This window comes from Dioscorea cayenensis, chromosome 5, assembly GCF_009730915.1.
Source record: "Dioscorea cayenensis subsp. rotundata cultivar TDr96_F1 chromosome 5, TDr96_F1_v2_PseudoChromosome.rev07_lg8_w22 25.fasta, whole genome shotgun sequence".
Classification (NCBI taxonomy): domain Eukaryota; kingdom Viridiplantae; phylum Streptophyta; class Magnoliopsida; order Dioscoreales; family Dioscoreaceae; genus Dioscorea; species Dioscorea cayenensis.
This window is the reverse complement of record NC_052475.1, coordinates 18,858,407-18,866,216: the sequence shown is the minus strand read 5'-3', so window position 1 is coordinate 18,866,216 and position 7,810 is coordinate 18,858,407. Positions and strand designations below refer to the sequence as shown.

General features: G+C 41.3%; 1 non-coding gene across 1 annotated transcript; it reads left to right on the top strand.

The window, feature by feature from the left end:
- Window positions 1–7,462: 7,462 nt before the first annotated feature.
- Window positions 7,463–7,569, top strand: LOC120262725. The gene has a single exon (XR_005536979.1). It is a non-coding gene; the product is annotated as a small nucleolar RNA R71 (small nucleolar RNA).
- The last annotated feature ends 241 nt before the right edge of the window (window positions 7,570–7,810 follow it).

The following is a 7,810-nucleotide window of genomic DNA, read 5'->3' as shown; positions in this document are numbered from 1 at the left end:
TTGAGCATTACTTTTCTCAGGTTTTTACATTAATATGTGTGTTTTTATGTTACTTTTATGCAGGTTGGGTTGTGAAACCAATTATGAAGGAAAGAAGCCAATGTGGATCACAATGCACCGATTTTTGGAGGAAATCTTGCTAAGGTTCAAACGCGAAGATATAAGTCGGGTGCGAGATGCTAGAGTGTGTGCCAATTTCCCTTTATTTGAGTTTGCACAACCATTTGGAGGGGCACAAGGGTAGTCACACTCAAGCATTCCGACTTATGCACATAGAACAAGATCTCCATCAACTTATCCGTCATTGAAGAAGCAAAGCGATCCACGGCATAAACGTGTGCCCGTTTATGTTACCTCGATGAAAAGTGGATTCAGGAGTATTTTTTGGCATAGGACTGTAGCAGATTACTGCAGCAAATCACTATAACAAACGCTGTAGCAGTTACTATTCACAGCCGGCCGAAAATGACAGTTTCAGAGAATCCACACGGGCGTGTGGAAATTACCCACGCCTGTGTGGAAATTCCGCACGGGCATGTGAAGCATCCACGCTCGTGTAGTCGCCCGATTCCAGCCCTATTTAAAGCCGAATCAGCCCCGATTTTTGTATTCTTTTCTCCATCTTTTCCATAACTTGAGAGAGGGCTTCGGCTAGGGTTTCGAGGGGTATTGGCCAAGGTTTTGGAGAGGTTCTATGGCTCCGACATCGTCATTCCTTAGGAAGAAGGTTGGTAGGGGAGCTTCCATCGAGGCGTATCCTATACCGGACTAGGGAATCCTTGGACGACGAGTAGAGGACTTTCCACAAGACCATCGACACGACTATCAAGTGGGTTTCTTTATGGATTCATTGCTTTTACATTCTATTTCTTTGATTGTACTTAGCTCGATGGAGAGCTAAACCCTTAGTGGGTACTCTAGTATTGAGAACCCTAGGATGTATTTGTTTCTTTGAACCTCTTTATTATGCTTTCAATAAATTGATGTTTATTGTGAGTTCCAACCTTGAATGCTTGATTGTATGAACATTTCCCCTAGAGTGACACTAGGGTTAAGAGTTCTTGTTGGTAACCTTGTGAGTGAGTGACACACCACGAGCGTTAGACAAATCTAGGTTCGAGAAGGTTGAGAGGGTGAGTCTAGAGGTACAGGTGCGTCCCTTTTCCCCTCCGGCGTGATAGATTCTACCTCCGTTCCTTGAGTTCTTTGCGGCCATAATAGAGTGAATGGTCTAAGGTATGAACTTCCACTGGGGCTTAGTTGCGCGTGCAACGGAGTGAAGCATTGAGGTGATCTTAGTATCTAGGACTCAATTGTGGTTAGGGACCTTCCACGTGGACCAAAGGATTAGGTCTATAATTAGGAAGAGATTTATCACTTGGAATCCCTAGAGCTCATTACAACTCTATTCGAGTGCGAGGTGTTGAGATTGTTCGATTTCTCCTCCGGGACATGTGTAGAGTTAGGCATAGTTGACCTTAGATTTGGGACTATGTAATGAAGGATTTCCACGACTCACCATTACGTTGATTAGGAAAAGCATAATAGAGGGTTCTTGCACTTGAAACAATTATCCTAGGCAGAGCATTATTCGGGTACTCCATCTTTATCGATTGCCTTACCCCCCTTCTTTACTTTTGCTCTCTTACTTGTTGCTTTTACTGTTGAGAATTGAATCATTATCACACTCATCATCATTAATCTTTTACATAGCTAAGAATTGAATTAAGTATTTTTATTCCCTACTCCCTGTTAATTCGATACCCGCTCACCCGGGATTATTACTTCGACAAACCCGTGCACTTGCGTGATATACGCAAGAGGACCTTGTCAAAAATCCTCTGTTAGCTGAAATGTGTGTAAAAAGTTGTTTGGAGGGGGTGAAAAATGTTGTTGAGTGTGCCAATTAATCTAGCCTTCAAATCTATGTATGTAACCTTCTAGCACAACGTTTGGATTTGCCATGGTGCACTCTTGAGATGAACTATACAAAAAGGAATAGAAATTGAATTAAATTATTAAGATCAACAGAAAAGAAACGATCAAATGAGTAAATAATGAAATGGCTAGAATAATAATCTAAAAGTTTCCTAGAATTCCTTAAAGGTCCCCGCCAACGGTGCCAAAAACTTGATTGCTTCCCCGGAAGTTTACGGGATCGCCAAGTAATACCTCATATCAAGACATGAGGATCGTATTCCTCTGGGCTAAGGATCTCCTATTACTCCTTCTCGAACTATTATCTTGCCTAAGATCTCAAGTGATGGAATTTACTCTACTAGAAGCAATTAAAACTAAAACAAGATTTCCAACAAATTAGACAGAACAAGCAATGTGCAAGCAAGAAATTCAATGTAATACAAAGGCCTATGGATGTGGATCCCCTTGAGGAATTATCATGAAACATGGATGATAATTAAAAGATGCAAGGGTAAAACAGAGATTTCTAGATTAGAATAACCCCAATTTGTAGGCGATTGAACCCTAATCAGATATGAACATAGATAGGAATTTCTTCCAAATCCACATTCCTACGATTGCATTAAACACAAGGAAAACTCAAATAGTAGTAAACCTACTCTTCTTCGGCTTAACCTAACATGGAGGGCTACCAACACCCATTTCTCGGCGTGATCATACAAGTATCCCCTTCTAATCCATTCATGATCTAATACATGCGAGCAAGTCACATCTACATGCATCACTCATAAAAGAGCTACGGATTTCTCCTTAGTGTAGCACTTAGCATGAAAACAATGGATTAAATCTCCACCCAAGCATGGAATTAACAAGTAATCATCCAAAATGCATGATAAAATCCCCCAAGGTTCACGAACACCCGGTGGCCTTGGGGGTTCTAGTGTGTCATCATCCCACAACAAGAAATACAATCAAGTGAAACACAAAAGAAAAACATAAATGACACTCCCTAGATGAAATAGTGGAGGAGGTGGTAGAAAATGTGCCGAATTGATGCTTTCCCCACCAAAGGAATTCCGAATGATGCTTCCTCTAGCCGCGGGTCTCCTTCCTTCAAATCGTGGTAGATCCTCCTTGAATGGTGTTGCCTTCTTGCCTTGAGAGTCTTGGACCTTGGCCTTGAATGATCTCTTAGCTTCCTTTGCCCTTCTTCTCCTTCCCAAGGTCGCCCAAAGCCTTTCAAGTGGTCTCCCAAAATATGCCCAGAAAAAGTATCTTGTTCTGCCCTAAAAGTCAGTGTTTATACCCCCCATGACATACAGGCTGTATAGGGGTCGTATAGGACTCAAAAACCCTATAGCAGTACTGCAGCAAAATTACTGTTCATGTGCCCACGTGGAAATTTCTACAGCCCACGCGGGAGCTTGGAAAATCCACATAAGCGCTTGGGGGCACGTGACAGACGCGATCTAAAGCCTATAAATAGCCGTTTTCCCCTATTCTTTCTCATCTTTTGTGTGGCTCTTGAGTGGTGAGATGGCTAGGGTTTGGAGAAGAGGTCTTTGCGTCTTTGGAAGCGCTTCGTCACCAACTTTGATCGATTCCTCCTCCGTCATAGCATCAAGGAAGCCACCGGTGAACCTAGCTTCGTAGTGGGTCCTTCAAGACGTCGAAGCTCTCCATCAAGGCCATCAGTTCATATATAAGGGTGTTTATTTCTATGGTTTTAATGTACTTTCATTCATTGATGGTGTGTTTTGTATGTTGCTCCATGGAGAGCTAAAACCCTAGAGGGTATTTGGGCTTGTTAACCCTAGGATTCTTATGTTTTGTCGATTTACTTAGTGTTTCTATTTAATCCGAGTTTGATTAAGTTTTAATCTTGTATTCTCATTGCTTGCTTGTTTAATTAATCCTTATGGTTGATTGGATTTGCATGATTTGTTACTTTGATGTGAGAGATGTCTCCATTAGAGTTAGAACATCAAGGTTAAAGAGGGTTGAGAGGGTGAGTCATGAGATAGTGGAGTGTCCCCTCTCCCTTTAGATTGAGTGTATTCTATCTCCGTTCTCTAAGCTCTATGCAACCATATTTTGTGTGAGGTGTGAGATTGAGAGATTTCTCCATCAGGACCTTGTAGGGGGTTAGGATCCTTCACCGGGAATTAGGGTTGGATCAATCTTTAGGAATTGGATACACCTCTTGGAATCCCTAGAGTGCTTTGCAGTCATATGTGGTGTGAGGTGTTGAGATTGAGCAATTTCTCAACCGGGACCTCGTAGGGGACTAGTATCGGTGATTGAGAGATTCCACGACTTAACTCACTCATCATAGAAACACTTTGCTTATTCGGTACCTAACACCTGAATCCTATGGGGAACATTGCCCGAATACCCCACTTTTAATGATTGAGATCTCCATCCATTTAACCCTTGCATATTCGTCTCCGGTATTCATTTCTTCGCACATTAGATCACCACACCTTTCCATTTATCAATAGATTAGAAAGCAGAGAAGAAGTTAGTACTAGTAGCCCTATTCCTTGTGGATTCGACTACCCACTCACCGGGGTAATTATTACTTCGACACCAGTACACTTGCGGTTTACACGCATATTCGGACGTGTGTCAGGGGACGCTCCTGTACCTCTCGACTCACCGTCTCAACCCTCTCCAATCAAGCTTTATATAACTCTCATGATGTGTCACTCACTCACAAGGGTTACCACATGAACTCTCAACCCTAGTGTCACTCTAAGGGAGTATTCAAACAATCAAACATTCAAGATTGGAACTCACAATAACATCAATTAATTGAAAGCATAATAAAAAGATTCAATGAAACTAATACATCCTAGGGTTCACAAATACCTAAGTACCCACTAGGGGTTTAGCTCTCCATGGAGCACAATACAAACGATAATGAAATCAAATATAAAAGAAAGCAATCCATTGGAAAACCCTCTCGATAGTTGTGGCGATAGTCTTATGGAGAGTCCTCTACTCGTCACAAGATCCCCTTGTCCGGTATAAGATACGCCTCACCGAATCAATTCGACGGAGGCTCCCTTACCAACCTTCTTCCAAAGAGATGATGATGTTAGAGCAGTAGAACCTCTCCAAATCCTTAGCCAATCCCTATCAAAACCCTAGCGACAGCCCTCTCTCAAGTTGGGTAAAAGATGGAGAAAAGAATGTTGAAATCGGGGCTGAAATCAGCCTTAAATAGGGCTAGAATCGGGACTCCACACGCCCCTATGGATATTCCACACGGGCATGTGGAATTAATGCACGGGCATGTGGAATTTGCACATGCTCGAAATACTCCCCAATCCATGCTTTCATTGAGGTAACATAAACGGGCACACGTTCACGTTGTGGATCATCTTGGTTCTTCAATAAACGGTCACGTTGGTGGAGATCTTGCTAAATATGCACAAGCCGGAATACTAGGATGTGACTGCCTTTGTGCCCCTCTGAATCATTGCCTTAGCTCGAATACAAGGAGCTTGACACACATTCTAGCATTCTAAACTTGACTCATGTCTCCGCGTTTGAGCCTTCTCAAGATCTCCTCTAAATAATGTGTAAAACGATCTACAATGGCTTCTTTCACAAATAATCGGCCTCACAACCCAACCTATATAAAAATACATAAATGCACATGTATTAGCGCTAAAACCTGACAAAAGTAATGCTCATCATAAGGAAAGAATGCTTCACATTCTTATCGCACAAGCACTTATCAACCCCTAGTTACAATTAAGCCCCAGATACTAATGATTACTTCAACACTTCACCCTATTGCTTACGCAACTAAGCCCAGTGGAGTTCATCTCTTAGGACTTCACTCTATTATGATCGCAAAGAACTCTTGGAATGTGGAGGTAGGATAAATCACACCGGAGGGGAAAGGGGGTATTCCGCTATCTCTTGACTCACCCTCTCAACCCTCTCTAATCTAACATTGTCTAACCCTCATGGTGTCTCAGTTATCCACAACGATAATTAAGATGCATTCTCAACCCTAGTGTCACTCTAAGGGAAAACCAACACAACAAGCATTCAAGATTAGAACTCAATTAAATCATCAATTAATGAAAGCATATTAAGAGGTCATAGAAACAATATCATCCTAGGGTTTAAAATCCCAAGCTCCTACTACGGGTTTAGCTCTCCATGGAGCAAAATACAATCAACAATAAAATCAAAAGTAAAGATATGAAATCCTTGAATAAAACCCCCTTGGCGTTCATGTCGATAGTCTTATGGAGTGGCCATGCCTTCTCTAAAGGTCCCCTCATCAAGCCTAGGGCACACCTCGCCAGATCGATGCTGATGAAAGCTACCCCAATAACAATCTTGCAAAGGAAACACAGTGTCAAAAGCTGAAAACCTCTTAAAAAGCCTAGCCAAAGCCTCTCCAACCGTAGCCGTGGACGCCTCCAAAGGTGAGAAAAGAAAGGCCAAAGGATGGAAAGAAGGATACCTCAATCGGGCTGAAAATCGTGACTTAAGTAGGGCTGGAATCGGGAATCCACACAGGCGTGTGGAATTTTCACAAGCATGTGTGAATCTGCAGAAATTCATTTTTCAGTGGCTTATGAACAGTAATTGCTATAGTAAATTACTACATTATCCTTCTACAGTACTCCACCAAAATACTCCCGAATCCACACTTTTCATCGAGGCAACATAAACAATCACACGTCCATGCTGTAGATTGCGTTACATCTTTAAATAAAAACACATTTGACGATAATCTTGCTAGCATTGTACAAGTCAGAACACAGTGTGACTACCTTTGTGCCCCTCCAATTTGCATATTCACTTGAGCACAATGGAGGTTCTCACACACTCACATGTCTTTAAGCATGACTTATGTCTTCACGTTTGTTCACTCCAAGATTCCATCAATAAAGTGCAAACGCAATCTACTTTGGTTTTTTTCTTCTATACTTGTCTCCACAACCCTACATGCACAAAAGTAACACAAAGACACATGTATTAGGGACGTAATCTGGGAAAAGTAATGCTCATTGTAAGAAAAAGAATACTTTATATTACTAATACACAAGCACTTATCATGCTCCAAGAGAAGATTGGGTGATTTCGCAACCCCGGATTTAAACTGTTGCTATAAGGATTTCCTTGCCCTCTTACTGCATTATCTACAAAATCTACCTATTAATCAGTGTTGCACTCCTAATAGAAATAGGACATTCATATGAGTTATATACATCTCCACACCTATCCTAGTTCATCACTGTTGCCAATCTTAGAGAAGTTATAGTATCTAACTTCTTGCTCAATGCTTCTACTTTGGATGCTAAGGATATGATTGCATCAATCTCATAAAGACTGGCTACCTTCTTCTTATCACGAGCATTCCATTGATAACTGGTCATAGCCATTTCTTCTATGAGTTGTCTAGTGGCTTCAGAGGTTTTACTTCCTAAGGTACCCCTACTACAACGTCAAATAACTGTTTTGTGCTTGGATTTAACTCATTGTAGAAAGTATGTAGAATCATCTGCTCGGGGAACCATGTTGAGGACATTTCCGCAGGAGATCCTTGAACCTTTCCCATGTCTCAAAGAGATATTCCAATTCTATTTGCATAAAAGAGGAGATTTCATTCCTGAGCTTCACGGATTTTCTAGGCGTGAAATATCGAGCAAGAAAAACTTCTAACATTTTCTTCTAAGTAGTGATCGACGCTTGAGGTAATGACTATAAGTACTACTTCGCTTTCCCCTTTAAGAAAAATGGGAAGAGTGATAAGTGCTTGTTTCTAAGTAATACAAAGTATTCTTTTCTTACATTGAGTATCTCTTTTATCAAATTTATCGCTTATTTGTGTGTATTTGTGTTTTTTTGCGTATGTATG